This window comes from Loxodonta africana, chromosome 25 (assembly GCF_030014295.1).
Source record: "Loxodonta africana isolate mLoxAfr1 chromosome 25, mLoxAfr1.hap2, whole genome shotgun sequence".
Lineage (NCBI taxonomy): Eukaryota > Metazoa > Chordata > Mammalia > Proboscidea > Elephantidae > Loxodonta > Loxodonta africana.
The window spans coordinates 52,768,321-52,785,740 of record NC_087366.1 but is presented as its reverse complement, the minus strand read 5'-3'; the positions used below and the strand labels follow the sequence as shown (position 1 = coordinate 52,785,740).

Below are 17,420 nucleotides of genomic sequence, written 5' to 3'. Positions count from 1 at the left end.
AGAGGGCCTGGCACGTTTGCAGCCACGTGTGGTTTGTGTAACAAGGACGTGGGGGTGTATGCAGAGAAGCAGCAGAAAGAGGGCAGAAAGGTGGCCTGGGCCCAGATTCCATACAGTCGTTGTGAGTCAGAATTGACTTAATGGCAATAGGTTTATTTTTTGGTTTCTGTTGGAAGAAAACTCACTTAGACTGAGGAAGTAGAAAGTGGCCAGTGTGGGAGAGGACAGGACAGAGAGCAGGGCCTGCAGTGCTACTCGAGGACCACTTGGAGACAGAGAGCGGGGTCCTGCAGTGCTGCTCAGGGACCACTTGGGGACAAAGAGCGGGGCCTGCGGTGCTGCTTGGAGACCACTCAGAGACAAAGCGGGGCCTGCAGTGCTGCTTGGGGACCACTCAGGGACAGAGAGCAGGGCCTGCAGTGCTTCTCGGGGACCACTTGGGGACAGAGAGCAGGGCCTGCAGTGCTGCTTAGGGACCACTCGGGGACAGAGACCAGGGCCTGCACTGTTGCCCAGGGACGTGGGCTGCTGCATAAGCAGAGTAAGGCTCGGAGACACAACCTGAGCCCTCCCACAAGAGCAGTACCCAAGACGCTGCCTGGAGAGCCGCCCCGTGCAGCGGAAGACGCAATGGTGAAGGCAGCTGCCAAGGACTAAGGGCCTGGTTCTTTCCCTGCCTGGCACCAGATCCCTGGAATTCCTGTCTGACCCTGTGAAAGAACTGTCCATGCCCTCTCCTCCCACAGTCCCTCCCATACAGACACATACAGACACAAAGACACAGACACACACTCACATACCGGCACACAGACACTCAGATATACACAGACACACAGACACAGATACACACATACAGACACACACTCACATGCAGACACACAGACACATACACACACTCACATAGTCACACATTCACTTACACTCACATACAGACATGCAGACACATAGGTACTTACAGACACACAATCACATACATACGCTCACAGACACACAGAGACATGCAGACACACACATACAGACACGCAGACACACACTGATACATACACACAGACATACAGGCACACACACAGACACACAACTGAACTCATCAGCCAGGTAGTTGGGGGCTCAAAGCAGATTACATTTGATTTGGAGAAATACAGGAAGGCGGCATTCCTGCTGCCTCGTCTCCACGCTAAGCCTCAGTCCTGGTACGTGTGGTGTTAACAGGTGGAGCTACCGTGGTGGCAGCTGTTCCAGAATGTGCAAGGCCTAGATGACAGTCCTTCCTGAGGACAAAACACATCTACCAAAGGACTTGTCTTTTTGGAGAAGCCCTGGCAGAACTTTGGTTAGTAGAGAGTTTTCTGCCCTTATTTTATCATCCACAAAACGGGTAATTTGGTTTTTCCATTTGCTCTATGTTGCTTATAAAGTGCCACACCAAGGGCACCAAGTTCTGTTTCTATACCTAACAGGTGGCCAGCACAAGCCCTGGACAAGGCTGATGGCACCAGGGCGTGCTGGACTGAAGGTGGCCCTCACTGGTGGCTCACTGTGTCAGTCAGAGACAGAGGTCCTAGAGAGCAGGCCGAAGAGCACTGCACATTTCAGCTTTTTCCTGCTCTCGTGGTGCTGCACAGCTGTCTCCCCTTGGGCTGCAGCTCCCTGAGTTCCAAGCAGAGAGGAAAACGACTCCAGTCAGGGTTCTCCATGTCAGGGTCAGCCTCTGAAGCCTGCTGTGTGACTCTTACAGAGCCCCAGTGTGCGAGGGTTAACATGTCCACTGCTAACCTAAAGGTCGGAGGCTAGAGTCCACCCAGAGGCACTCGGAAGAAAGGTCCGGCAATCTACATCTGAAACATCCACCAGCCACTGAAAACCCTGTGGTGCACAGTTCTCCTCTGACACACGTGGGATCGCCATGAGTTGGAATTGACTCCACGGCAACCAGTTACTGGCGTGATTCTTCTGTAAGCACAAGTGGTGTGACATGACCTTGACCTGCAGCACGGGTGTGGACTCCTGTTATCCTTCCCCTGGGGCCCCTGAATGAAACCTCGTGGCACCCGATCTGGAAACTGGCCATGCAGCACCTTCCCAGGAGCGCTGAACCGGGTCCCCCTATTGTTCGGTTCCAACACAACCCCTAATGATCTACTCACCTGATCAAATACTCTGAAAAAGTATTGTTAAAACTATGCTTTTGAAGATTATCTAATCGTTAAATGTTAATAAACATGGGACAGTGCCCTCCATTTGAAAGTACCTAGAAAACCAAAATACAAAACCGTGCATACAGCGTGATTTTTTGTAAAACATAGAAAAAGTACGCATGTGCATAGAAAAAAAGACTGAAAAGCAATATACCTAAATATTAACTGTGTTACTGGGGTTGTGAGTTACGAGTAATCTTTGTATTTTTCTTTATACGTTTGTGTTTTCTCCAAGTTCTCTAAAATGAACATGTATAATCAAGAAACAAATGTTATTTTTTTTTAAATATGAGCCCTGATGGCAAGGGAGTGTTAAATTGGGGGCTGAGAAATGGCCGGTGTGACTCTCTACAGACCCACAGTCCCAAAGATTAAAAACAAACAAACACACACACATAGACATTAAGTTTCCGCTGGAACGTGGCACGGAGCACCAGCTCTGCTCTGGTGGGTATTAAATTCCACAGAGACGTCTGCAAATAACACAGCGTCCCCTTAGTGGCTCCCCTAAATCATTTCCCTGGGTGCGGGGTGGCGTTAACCCTGAGACGCCCGAGCCTCAGCAGGTCTGCCATAAGCACCCAAGGGCTGTTGACATCTAGAAAGCTGTGGGTTTGCTTTATAGCTTCTCCTCCCCCAGGAGGGTCTCAATACTGAAAATCAGTGGTGCTCACGCGGGCAGGCGCCACGAGACTGGGCGCGAAACAAAACAGATGGGTGTCGCGGAAAAGCCTGCCGCCTGGCTGGGATTGATAATGAACCGTTACATCCTATCTGAAATGACTTAATTTCCCAAGCACTGTATTAAAAATGTGTTGTCAGTGGAGTTCTTCGGTTTGTGAAGGCGGGAGGTGACTCAGGAACGGTTTGATAAAATGCCACCAGTTCCCATAACAAATATCCTTCTCTCTGATCTGAGCCTAAATGCTACCTGAAGGATAAAGGCAGACACTACAAATGACGTAAGGTGTCCTCCAGGCAGCCTTGTGCTGCTGGTGAACAGCTTTGCTTCAGGAAAAAAAAAAACCATAGTCACTAAAGGGCACCAAAGCCTGGAACCTTTTACCCTCAGATTTCTAGGGTTTGTAAATGTTCCCTGAAAACGTCATGTTACAGCGGTGACTGAAGCAGAGGGTGTCAGTGAGCAGTCACATATGGGAATCAATTAATTTTAAATGAATGCAAGGAAAATATGGCAAACAGATACTTGTTTACTCAGAAATACTCATTTTTTTTTTCCTGTTTGTTTTCTTTGCAAAATCTTAGAAAATCCCCAAACCTCCACGACACAGAAGCAGATAGATCTGCCTCAATTTAGTCACAATGCAGCCTGTACTATCCTTACTGGCCAGGAAAAACAAAACAAAACAAAAAAACAGAAAAGTCTGCACGTAAGTTTTAGACCACACAGCATCTCTGTCTGCTTCCCCTTATTGCTGGAGAACGACACGGAGCTTTACGCTCTACGAATCAGCCATTTGCTCATTTTCTCTAAGCTTAATCCATTTTCTAATTTCATCCCTTTGGTATTAGTCCAGTGAGAAGCCTCAGGTAGTGCCTCCACCTGTAAGCTATTATTAATTAGCAGCCAGCAGGGTGAGCAGGAGTCAGGTGCTCCATTGCAAGGCTAATGGTTCGGTTCACGAATGGTGGTGCTCAAAATATTTTATGCCAGCCAATCTGAAAAAAACCATATGATTCTGGTTAAATTTAAGGACTCCTGGATCCTGCAGGCCCAGATATTCATACCTTGAGCTGCCATGCAAATGAGACCGTCATAATTTCAAAGTTCGACAGGAAGAAAATGAACCAGCTGCTATTTAATTTTTTATGGAGCCTGCAATTTGTCTCATTAGCTGGCAAATAGGATAGGCTGGGAACTAAAACCAGCCTGGGCCCCGGCTCTGCATGACAGAAAAAAAGTGGGCCATATCAAATCACTCACTCGGGCTCACTCAGAGCATTCCAGAGCCTAGTCACCTTATCTAAGAGGTATGGGGCACCCAGGGAGCCAAGGATCCACAGTGCTTTGAAAACTCTGTAAGGTGTTTCAAATGTAATCTGACAATGACCAAAATGTTGGAGGTTCGGGTTCATTCGGAGGCACAGAAAGATCTGATGACATACTGTGAAAAATCAGCCACTGAAAACCCTCTAGGGCACAGAGTTCTGCTCTGGTACACACGGGGTCTCCAAGATTCAGGGTGGACACAACCCCACTGGGGTCTCTGTCTCTAAACCTGCTGCTATTGAGTCAACTGTGACTCGTGGAGACCCCAGGTGTTTCAGAGTAGAACTGTGCGCCACAGGGTTTTCAATGGCTGTAATCTTCTAGAAAAAGGAGCCCTGGTGGTGCAAAAACAGTCAAGCTAACTGAAAGGTTGGTGGCTCAAAAGACCTGGTGATCTGCTTCTGTAAAGATCACACCATGAAAACCCTGTGCGGCAGTTCTACTCACATGGGGACGCTGAGTCAGAACTGACTCGACAGTACCCAACAATAACAACAGCAATTTTATGGAAGTAGGTCACCAGGCCTTTCTTCCATAGCACTGCTGGGTGGATTCTAAACACCAACCCTTCAGTCAGTAGTTGAGATCAAACCACCTGCACCATCCAGGTACCTTCCCCATCTCTACTTACAGCGTCATCCATCAGCCAGTGAGGCAGGTGGAGAAAGAAAAGGTGAAAGCCAGTGTGTTTCTGAGGTGATTTTCAACCTTGGAACAGGAAGACATTACCTGGTGACAATTCTTGATAACCTGCTGATGGAAGTGCAAAGACCATGCAGAGAAGGTGGAGTCTGAGAGGTGGGCAAGACACAAAGAACAGACAGAGCCCTCAGAGCCAAGGGTGGTAGTAAGATAGTGGTGGACACGGTGAACGATCAAGGTCCAGATTGGGATCAGAAAACTTGGAGGTCAGTTCTGGCTTCATCATCACTCATCTCTGTGACTTTAGGCAGGTTACGAGACATTTAATTTCCCTGATACTCAGCCTCTTAACTGGCAAAATGGGGGAAATAGTATCTGTATGTCATGTTACAAGGATTGAATGAAATACCACACCAAGTCTTGGACAAATACTCAGTGAGTGGAAATATTCAGCACAGTGGGAGGATCAGGGCTGAAATCCTGATTGCAAGGGAAGGGATGGCAGACTTATAAAGCCTGCCTTAAAAGCCTACGCGTAGAATAGCAGGCTTTCAAAAGGTCAGCGAATAGGGCCAATTTCATAGTGAGACTCTAGAAGAAAAGATGGCTCAGAAGTGTTGAGAAAGTGGGAAATCTACGTGGTTTCAGTGAGCTCAGGTGTTAAAACCTGTGTACAAAGGCTGGCAGGAAGGCACCAAGGTGGCCAAGGATGCATATAAGAGGTGTGGTACACTGGTCTCAACCCATCTGGAACATGGGAGAATGAAGAAAACCAAAGACACAAGGGAAAGACTAGTCCAAAGGACTAATGGACCACAACTAGCACAGCCTCCACCAGACTGAGTTCAGCACAACTAGATGGTGCCCAGCTACCACCACTGACTGCTCTGACAGAGACCACAATAGAGGGTCCAGGAAAGAGCTGGAGAAAAACGTAGAAAAAAATTCTAACTCACAAAGAAAGACCAGACTTACTGGGCTGACAGACACTGGAGAAACCCTGAAATTATGGCCCCCAGACACCCTTTTAGCTCAGTAATGAAGTGACTCCTGAGGTTCACCTTCAGCCAAAGATTAGACAGGCCCGTAAAACAAAACGAGACTAAACCAGCACACCAGCCCAGGGGCAAGGACTAGAAGGCGGGCGGGAACAGGAAAGCTGGTAATAGGAAACCCAAGGTTGAGAAGGGGAGAGTGTTGCCATGTCATAGATTTGGCGACCAATGTCACAAAACAATATTGTATCAATTGTTCAATTAGAAGCTACTTTGTTCTGTAAACCTTCATCTAAAGTACAATTTTTAAAAAAGGAAAAAATTATTCTCCCCAACAAAAACAGAGGTGTGGTACAGCCTTGGAAGAAGAGTGACAAGAGAGCAAACCCCAAATGACTTGCAAAAATCTTAAGGACCAAAATGGTAAGGGATTAGGGATGGAGAGTGACTCTAAAAACCCAAAAAACCAAACCTGTTGCTGTCAAGTAGATTCCAACTCATAGCGACCCTATAGGACAGCGTAGAACTGCCCCATAGGGTTTCCAAGGAGCGACTGGTGGATTCAAACTGCCGACCTTTTGGCTAGCAGCCGAGCTCTTAATGACTGCACCAGCAGAATGACTCTATTCAAGCATTTATCCAGCACTCAGTAAGGAGGTACGAGGCCAGTGCCCTGGGGAGAAGGAAGGGGGACTGCCTTTATTTTTACATCACTCCAATGGGGCTGCCAGTATTAGGCCAGGAGGATGGACCTTATGGCTTCCAGAGGTCTCACTGTAAGCATCTCCTGCAGTCTTCACTTAGAGCTCTTTCCATGTCCTCCCCTGACCCTGGCCAGAATGAACCCTGAGAAGGGGAAGGAGGAAAGCTGTGACAAACACTGCAAAGCACTAGGACTCTCTCCTTACCCCATAACTGCCACTGGGTCAAGCCTGTCTGCCTGCTTGACTTCCTTAAGATTAGCCTGTCCCTGAAGCACTTCAGTTTCTCATTCAAAAAGGCTTCCTCTTGGTCCAGAACCAAGGATCCCTGGTGGCACAAAGGTTGGCAGTTCTAATGCACCCATTGGCTTCAGAGGAGAAAGACTTATTGCTCTGCTTCCATAAAGATTATAGCCTAGGAAACCCTACGGAGCAGTTCTACTCTGTCATATGGGGTCACTGAGTCGAAAATCAACTCATTGGCACACAACCACAGCAAGGTCCAGGACCCACCTACCACATCAGCAACATGCCCAGTATAGGGCAAAAAGCTAGGCTTGAGCTGGGACTCTCACCTTACACCCATTTCACACCTGAGGGAATTGAGGTTCAGAGACGCCAAGTAACTTGCTCAAGGTCACTGAGTTAGTAGGTCACAGGCAGCCGGGATCTAAACTCAGGTTTGGCTGGACTGCTCTTTCTTCCTGCTCAACTCTGCCTCTAGAGGACCCTGAATGGTAGAATCTGGTTGGTCAGAGAAGGCAAGGGAGGGCATTGGAGGCAGGGAGATCCACCCATGGCGGGGCAGGAGGCCTGGGAGATGGACTAACAGAGCAGATCTGGTGGCGCAGTAATGGACAGGGTACTGGTGACAGGTGACTGGAATGCAAAAGTTGGAAACAAAGAAGAAGGATTGGTAGTTGGAAGATATGGCCTTGATGACAGAAATGATGCAGGAGATCGCATGATAGAATTTTGCAAAACCAATAGCTCCTTCATTGCAAACATCTTTCTTCACCAACATAAATGGCAACTCTACACATGAACCTCGCCAAATGGAATACACAGGAATCAAACTGACTGCCATTTGTGGAAAGACACAATGGAAAAGCTCAATATCATCAGCCAGGGGCCAACTGCAAAATAAACCATTAGCTGTTCATATGCAAGTTCAAGTTGAACCTGAAGAAAATTAGAACAAGTCAATGACAGCCGAAGTACAACCTTGAGTATATCCCACCTGAATTTAGAGACCATCTCAAGAACAGACTTGACATGTTGAACACTAATGACTGAAGACCAGACGAGCTGAAGAATGACATCAAGGACATCATACATGAAGAAAGACGTTATTAAAAAAAAACAGGAAAGAAAAAGACTAAAATGGATGTCAGAAGAGACTCTGTCCAATAAACTGACCAATCCCCCCTTTAGGGTTCCATACACCTTCTTTGCATGGTCCTACCCCCACCCCAAGGGTTCCATGCACCTTATCTGCATAGTTTGCAAGCTGTCCAATCCGCTTGGTGGGCCACAAACACCTTATTTGCATAGGTCCTTCCCAATCATTGTGTGGGAGTTACGAGATCATGCATGACTAAAACGGCCAAATTAAGTAATTCACTACATCGTATCTTGTATAATCCCTAGCCCTGGAGTGAGGGTAGAACCTGTGACTTGCTTCTAACCAAGAGAGTATGGCAAAAGTGAAGGATTTACATTCAAATCCTTCTGTGATTAACTTATGTTATACAGAAAAGATGATGGGATGTTACCCCTGTGATTACCTTACCTTATATAAGACTATATCTTAGCTTATTGGAGCTAGAGACTCTCCTTGCTAACTTGATGAAGTAGGCAGCTATGCTGGTGAAGCCCACTTGGCAAGGAACTGTGGACAGACTCTAGCAACTGTGAGTGATCTCCAGAACCTAAGGGCAACCTCCAGCTGATATCCAGCAAAAAACCAAGGCCCTCAGTCATTCTGCATAAGAAAATGAATCCTGCCAACAACCTGAGTTTGGAAGTGAGTTTTTCCCCAGTAGAGCTTGCAGATGAGTCTGATAGACACTTGAAGTACAGCCTTGTGAGACACTAAGCAGAGGATACAGTAAAGCCATGCCCAGGCTCCTGGCCCACAGAAACTGTGAGATAATACATGTGCATTGTTTAAAGCCTCTAAAAAAAAAAAAAAAGAAGAGACTCTGAAACTTGCTCTTGAATGTCGATTAGCTAAAGCAAAATAAACCATGAAGTAAAAGAGCTGAACGGAAGATTTCAAAGGGCCAACTGAGAAGACAAAGTAAAGTATTATAATGGCACGTGCAAAGACCTGGAGATACAAAACCAAAAAGGAAGAACACACTCAGCATTTCTCAAGCTGAAGGACCTGAAGAAAAAATTCAAGCCTCGAGTTGCAATACTGAAGGATTCCACGGGGAAAACATTAAATGACACAGGAAGCATCAAAAGCAGATGGAAGGAATATGCAGAGTCACTATACCAAAAAGAATTGGTTGACGTTCAACCATTTCAGGAGTTAACACGATCAGGAACCGATGGTACTGAAGGAAGAAGTCCAAGCTGCACTGAAGGCACTGATGAAAAACAAGTCTCCAGGAATTGATGGAATATCAATTGAGATGTTTCAACAAACAGATTGCATCGGGCAAATCTGCGGCAAAAGACCTCTTCAAAGTGTTGAAAAGCAAAGATGTCACCTTGAGGACTAAGGTGTGCCTGACCCAAGCCATGGTGTTTTCAGTCGCATCATATGCACGTGAAAGCTAGACAATGAATAAGAAAGACTGAAGAACTGATGCCTTTGAATTGTGGTGTTGGTGAAGAATATTGAATACACCACGGACTGCCAAAAGAACAAACAAATCTATCTTGGAAGAAGTACAACCAGAATGCTCCTTAGAAACAAGGATGACGAGAGTTGGTCTCACATACTTTGGTCATGTTATCAGGAGGGATTGGTCCCTGGAGAAGGACATCATACTTGGTAAAATAGAGGGTCAGCGAAAAAGAGGAAGGCCCTCAACGAGATGGACTTACACAGTGGCTGCAACAATGGGCTCAAGCACAAGAATCTGAGGATAGTGCAGGCCCGGGCAGTGTTCCGTTCTGCTGTACACAGGGCCACTATGATTTGGAACCGACTAGATGGCACCTAACAACAACACACAGGTGGGCAGGTGAAGGCCGAAGAGATGGACTGGCAGAGAGGATCTTGTGGAGCAGTAACAGACAGGGGGACTCAAGTGAAGCAACAGAGTCTGGCTTTGACACAGGATGTGCAGAGCCAGGTCCAGCCTGCTAAAATAGTCAACTCCAGTTTCTCTCCTAACTCCCAATAGTCAGTCCTTTGATTCTCAGTTCTTCGTATTTCAAGGATGGGGGAGGTTCTGGTAAAAATGGGGCCCCTGGCTGCTGCCCCTCAACTTCCAGAAGTGCATTGCCCAGGGTCAGTGTACTCTGTGGGAGGTTGGCCTGCTTCACCTGCATTGTGTCCCTTCAAATACAGCCAAACACAGCTCATCATCTTATCCAAAACTAACCGGCTCCTTCCCCTGTTGTCCTTATCTGGGTTAACGGCATCACCATCTACCTAGTCACCCAGGTGAGACATGTGGGAATTATACCAAATCATCATGCTATGAATGACCCTGGGGAGATAAGTAGTGCTCATCCCTGGCCTTGGGAGCTCATGAAGGAGACCTCAGCCATTAACGTGATGTGACAAGTGCTGTGATAAGGTATGCAAAGGGGCCTTCAGAGGCATCTACATCAGCCTAGAGAGTCAGAGACATGGACTCCGGAGGAGCTAATGCTTGAACTGAGTCTTAATAAATAGGGGTTGACCAGGGAAAGAAGGAGGGAAGGGAATTCCAGGCAGAAGGAACAGCATAGGAAAAGCCACAAAGGAGTTTATACTCATCGAGCATCATGGGAAGTAGACTGAGTAACATGGCTGGAGAAAGGGAAGACGATGAGGAGATGGTTCAGGTGGCTAGTGTGAGACGCAGGGGTCAAGCTCCAAGGTCCATATGTGAGAAACCAAGGGAAGCCATGGGGACTCACTAAAGGCTGGGAGCAGGGGAATGACCTGGCCAACCCTCTACTGCACAGGCACACTCCAGGAACAGATCAGAGGGAGGTGTGGAGGCAGGAAGGCCAGCGAGATGACAGGAGGGCAGGAATTATTAGCACCTGCATGCTGGCAGTGGCAGTGGTGAAGGGATCACAACAGGGAGTGGAGATTTCCAACAGGCAGAATCTACAGGACTTTACTACTGATGAAAGGTGGAGTGTGGCAGTGAAGGGCTCAAGCCTGATGCCGTGTCTACAAAGAAGTCAACCATTTTTGGGTTGGAAGGAGAGTTTAATTTGGCACATGCTGTAGTGTGAGGAACCTGCTGGTATCTAGTAGGCACTTGGCTGTATGGGTCTGGAATTCATAAGACAAGATCCAGGTTGGAGACAGAGTTTTGGGAGTGACCCAAGAGGTGGCTGAGGTCACAGTTTTGTGAGACCGCCTAGGAAAAGAATGTCGTTATTGTTGTTAGGTGCCATCAAGTTGGTTCTGACTCATTGCGACTGTGATGGTTAAGGCTGTATGTCAACTTGGCTGGGCCACGATTCTCACTGGTTTGGCAGTTATGGTGTAGTTCGGCAGTCGCGTGATGTTGTGATCACTTTCATGATGAGATTTGATTATGATGTGATCGCCTCCATGATGGGATCTGCTGTGAGTAGCCAATCAGTTGAAAGGGGGCTTCCTTGGGGGTGTGGCCGGTATAGAATATAGGTGGACATTCTGGCAAGGCTGGGGGGCTTTTGCTCGCGCTGGATCCTGCAGCTGGCTCCTGTTTGTCTGATCTCCTGCTCACGGGACCTGAGTTAGAAGTTTACCTGTGGTCTTGCCTGCCAATTTTGGGATTTGTCCATCTTTGAAGCCTGTGAGCAAGAGCCCCATTCCCTGACCTGCTGACCTGGGGTTCGCCAGCCCTGTAACTATGTGAATCAGGAGATGCCTCTATCCTGACCCACGGACTTGAGATATTCCAGCCTCTACAACTGTGTGAGACAGTTCCTTGATATAAGTCTCTCTTGATATATATTTATATGCTTTACTGGTTTTGTTGTTATTAGGTGCTTTCGAGTCAGTTCCAACTCATAGCAACCCTATGTACAACAGAACTTGAGACTGCCCAGTCCCACACCATCCTCACAATCTTGGCTGTTTGAGCCCATCGCTGCAGGAAAAGAATAGAGAGTGAGTAAAGAAGAAACTAAAAATGAAAAGCTGGGACAATCAGAAGCAAAGATGTCCATGAGGTGGTCTAAGAAGACGACACAACCACAGACAGAGAAGGAACGCCAGAAGCTGAGTCCCAGGGAAGAGGGAAAGGTGTTCTCAAGAAGAGAAGAGGAACAGGGCCAGGGAACACACGAAGACCAAGGAGATTGAGAGGGTGGCCATGGCACTAACAGAGCATCACTGGCTTGAGAAGAGCGTCTGTGCAGTGGTGGAAGCGGGACTGAGGAAGCACTGTAGAGCAAATGGAAAGTGAAAACATGGTCCCAGTGATGGATCTTTCCAGAAAGGCAGCCAAGAAACGAGGCAGAGGACTCAGATGACAGCGAGAGGGGAATGCAGGGCCAAGCGAGGGGTTTGTTCGTTTGCTTTTTAAAATAGTTTTTACACTTTTATTAAGTGTATACACATAAAGAGAGTAAGGAGAGGAGTTTTATGAAAGAGAAAGATCGATGGGGTGAGTCCCTGAGAGCATAAACCCAGAGCCCAGAGGGAGGGGAGGGAGGCTCTTCTACCACGTCAGTGCATAACAATGAGGTGGTGGGTGCAGAAGCAGCAAGTGTGCCGGTGGATGAGAATAAAGATAGAGGGGTCTCAGGGAGGTGGGATTTCTGGTCATGTGCTGAGAGCCTGGCTCAGGTAAGGTACTGCCTCTTCTGGGAAGCAGTCCCTATGTTCTGCCTATTCCACACCTAAGTCGGTACCCTCCTGGCCTTCCCCCACCATAGTAGACTCGTTGGCTATTGGTCTGCCTCATAGTTAGGTGTCGTCAAGTGGGTTCTGACTCAGTGACCCCACGTACAACTGAACGAAACACTGCGTGGTCCTGCACCATCCTCACCATAGTTATGCTTAAGCCCGCTGTTGCAGTCACTATGTCAATCCATCTCACTGAGGGTCTTCCTCTTTTTCACTGACCAAGCATGTTGTCCTTCTCCAGTGATTGGTCCCTCCTGATAACATGTCCGAAGAATGTGGGAAAAAAAAACCAAACCCATTGCCATCAAGTCGATTCTGACTCATGAGGACCCTCCAGGACAGAGCAGAACTGCTCCAGAAGGTTGCCAAGGAGCGCCTGGTGGATTTGAACTGTCGACCTTTTAGTTAGCAGCTGAGTTCTTAACCACTATGCCACCAGGTCTCCCTTAGCTCCTAAGAGCAATGATAATGTCTGGGCCATTTCTGATTCTCCAGCACTATTCCTGGCACACGGTAGGCATTACGTAAACATCTGTCATGGCTTCTCTCCCACATCCTACAATACCAAGGTGGCCAGGGAGAAGAAGGACCCAAGTCACCGTCTAGTGAAGGGTCTGCTGCAGGGATGCCAGCCGTGCATTCCCAGAGTCCAGCAGAGTCCCAATGGGTCTGTGCAAAGGTCCCGTGGAAGGTGTGTGTGTGTCTGACTGCTGTTGTATGACATCACAAACGTCTGGAATGTTGGTCCCTACAAAAATAAAACTTGAGAGAACATGGTTCCCAACTCAGTAACACACAGTTATAAAGCCCCAAGAGGACTTTTGGAACTTCTCGGATCTCAACCTGGTTCTGGAAGATTCTGCTTTTACATTCAGGGAGCACACTGCACTCTGGCTTCCATCGGAAGTAGGGAAAACACCGTTCTTTAACGGGGTCACCTTCTTTTTTAGGGGCAGGTTTCTTCTTGCTGAATTTTAATCTACTGTTCTTAACGTTTTCCAAAAGAGTCAAAAGCTTCATGGTAACGAACACTTCCAACTAGCACAGAAAATAAAGGTGCAAATGTGTTCAGAAACACCCCTCCCCCCACCCCCGCCGCCTTTCATTTCTCATCGCAGAAGTGTGGGATGGGTAGGAAAAGGGAAAGGCAAGGCCTTGAGGTCAAGTAGATCTGGGTCTGAAATCCAGCTGCCACTTACCAGCGAGGTGGTTATGGCTGCATCTGCTCGTCAGTTAAACCGGGCTGTGGTGAGGGTTCAACGAAGTCTCCTGCCTAAGGGTCAGCACGATGGCGGACGCGTCAGAAACCCTCAACAGGGCGTCCCTTTGCCCTTCCTCAGCCAGGAAAGAGACTTTCTGTTGTTTTTTAAATTTTTGTTTGTTTGTTTCTTCTAGGAGTCCCAGTTTTGTTCTTAAAGTAGGACAAAAACAGGAAAAGTTGCTGACATTTCATCTCTCTCTGTCCGCACCACTAAATAGACATCTCACGTACGAAAGAGCAGGCAGGGCCTCCTGGGCTGCTGCCCTGTTAGAGGGCAAAGGCGGCGCTTAATGCCCTGGTGAGGGGAGGGGAGGGAAGGTGGAAGTGGGGGGCGGGGTCCGTAAGAAACCCTAATTGAGGGATTAAGGAAGGCAGAAAGACCCCCACCCACGGCAGCCAGGTGCTTATGAGCTGAGGTAGGCTCAGCACTCACAGAACAAGACAGGCCCCCTCCTGGCCAGAGCGGCCTGCTCTCTGCCCACACAGAGGGACGCCGAGGGCACTGTGACCCTGAGTGCCCTGGGGCATCAAATAGACTGGTATGGGGGAAGGTGCGGTGGGTTTGCTTGCTTACATTAACGTTTTCCTGGAGTGGAACAGAGCAATGGAGCAGCAGGCCGCTGAGAGTTCTAGAAAATGGGAGGCTGCTGAAACGCAGCCCTTAGCTCCTGGCCAGGAACCCAGGAAGAGCAAAACAGCCTTTTGAGTCTGAAGGTCTCAGGGCATTGCAGCTCTGCACGCCAATCTATCAAAAGCTGCCCATCAGTCCACGAAGCCCGAGACTGGGGATAACGTTGGCTGTTATAAAGATACCTTTTCTTCCTTAATGCCCCTGGGCTCATGGACAGTTGTCCACAGGCCTGTACCCCAGGACTACGGCCCCACACCACTAACTGCTCCGTCATTCACAAATTTGCCCTAAATGTTTTTGAAACCATTTAAGCGACACACGGAGTCCCTGGGTGGTACAAATAGTTAACGCACTCAGCTGCTAACCAAAAGGCTGGAGGCCGAAGTCCACCCAGAGGTGTCTCGGAAGAAAGGCCTGGCAATCTACTTCCCAAAAAATCAGCTACTGAAAATCCTACAGAGCCCAGCTCTATTCCAACGCACATGGGGTCTCACGAGTTGGAGTTGGCTCGACGGCAACTGGGTGAACTGGTTAAATGACACACAAGCTTCTGTGTGAAGCTGTATTTCCTTTAAATTTTTCCGATTTACTTCTTCCAAGTGGCAAAGGTTCCACGTTATTCTAATACCCTCTCATTCCACGTCTTTCAGGATTTCATCGATTTCAGCCATGACTTCAGGCTCAGGTCTTCGTTCCAGCTTTTCTTCAACATTTTTCGAGACAGTTTCTATGTGGCAGAGACACAGGAATCTGACCACCTGTGTTCACCCTTGAATCAGCCACTTCCTAAGTGGATGACCTTTAACTAGCCTCTTTAGGTCTCAGTTCCCTCAACTGTAAAATGGGGGCAACAAAGCACTTATCTCCCTGGGCTGTTATGAGGCGTAAAGGAGGTATTATACACAAAGCACTTCGAACTCTGCCGGGCAAAAGTAATCAACATATACCAGCTATTTTTATCATCATCATTACTAAGCACATGTCATCTCTTCCTGGAAGACTTTTTGACTTCTCTGGGCAGCACATGCGTTTCTTCCGTTGTACCTCCCTAACGCCGTGTTCACCCCACAAGCCTGGTGCTTACGTGTCGCTGTGATTATTTAAACACGCGTTTGTTGATCCAGCTGGATCAGGTGTTCTAAATCTTTTTGTACCTGGGGTCCCTCCAGCAATCTGGTAAAGCTCATGGGCTCCTTCTCAAAACAGTGTTTTTAAATGCATAAAATAAAATGTATAGGATTATAAAGGAAACTGACCATACTGAAATATAGTTATCAAAACATTTTTTAAAAATCTCTGATATGAAGGTAAGTATGAGCCCAAGAGTCAGAATGAGCCACATAAATGAGAGACGACATCAGCCTGAGACCAGAAGAACTAGATGGTGCCCGGCTACAACTGATGACTGTCCTGACAGGGAACACAACAGAGAACACCCGAGGGAGCAGCAGGAGAGCAGTGGGATGCAGACCTCAAATTCTCGTAAAAAGCCCAGACTTAATTGTCTGAGACTAGAAGGACCCTGGAGGTCATAGTCCCCAGACCTTCTATTAGCCCAAGACAGGAACCATTCCCAAAGCCAACTCTTCCGACAGGGACTGGACTGGATTATAAGACAGAAAATGATACTGGTGAGGAGTGAGCTTCTTGGATCAAGTAGACACATGAGACTATGTGGGCAGCTCCTGGCTGGAGGGGAGATGAGAAGGCAGAGGGGGACAGAAGCTGGCTGAATGGACACGGAAATACAGGGTGGAGAGGAGGAGTATGCTGTCTCATTAGGGGGAGAGCAAGGTGTATATAAATTTTTGTATGAGAGACTGATGTGATATGTAAACTTTCACTTAAAGCACAATAAAATTTTTTTTTAAAACTCTGATATGTTAAAACATGAGCCTTTTCAGTAACACATTAAATAACAAGATTTACTGCTGGGTCTAATAATTACCCTCATTTTGAAGGAGTAATGAACATAAATGGTATTTTGAGATATCTACAATAATTGCAAGTGACATGAAAACGGCTGTGATTTCTACAGGTGACAAAGCCACAGGCACTGCCGAGGTTATCCCGATCAATCCCCTGCGCTCATAATTAAAGGGAACGTCCAACTTCAGCTAGAGATTAGTGAAAATGAAAAGATCATTTTTTTTCTCACCTAAGCCCACGTACCCCTTGAATTCTGTTGAGAACCGTGACCTAGACTGTGAGTTTCGAACAGTTCATTGTTCTATTTATCTTCGTAACGTCAGTGCCTTGAATAAAGCTTGTTACGCAGGAAGGGCTAAACACACTGTTTTGTTTTTTTTTTAACTAATGAATTTAAGACACTGGGCCAAGTGCTACAAAACAGATAAAGCTCCTGCCCTCTAGAAGCTAAAATACACACACAAGTCACTGTGATACAAGTTAAAAGCTGGCAAATGTCATAATGTAGGAGATTAGAAGGGTAGGTGGCCTGGGGGGTGTGTGTGAGTGTGTCTGTGCGCATGTATGTGGGTGTGAAGTGTATGTGTGTTTGCGAGTGTGTGTGTGCATGTATGTGGGTGTATGTGTGTGTGCGTACGTGCGAGTGCATGTGTGTGAATGTGTGTGCAACTGTGTGAGCATGTGTGCGTGTGTGCACATATGTGTGTGTGCGCATGGGTGTATGTGTGTGTGCATGCATGTGTGTATGCGTGCATGCTTGCGAATGTGACTGTGTGGGTGCATGAGTGTGACTCTGTGTGTGTGCATGTGTGACTGTGAGTGTGTGAGTGTGACTGTGTGTGTGTACGTGTGTGTGTGATGGAGGACTGAGTGGGACTTTGCACTTATCAAATTACTTGGAAATTTTAAGTTATGAATCTATCTCCCAGATTAGAGCAAGCTTTTCATGGACAAAGACTAAGTTTTATTTATGTTTGTGTAACAGGAATGCTTTTGGAAATATTAAACTGACGTATTTTTCACTCCCTTACAA

The 17,420-nt window shown here is 47.3% G+C and overlaps 1 protein-coding gene across 1 annotated transcript in view; it reads right to left on the bottom strand.

Moving 5' to 3' along the window:
* SUSD4 (sushi domain containing 4) overlaps positions 1-17,420 on the bottom strand; it is a 165,291-nt gene that overhangs the window by 94,490 nt on the left and 53,381 nt on the right. The gene's annotated exons all lie outside the window — the stretch shown is intronic.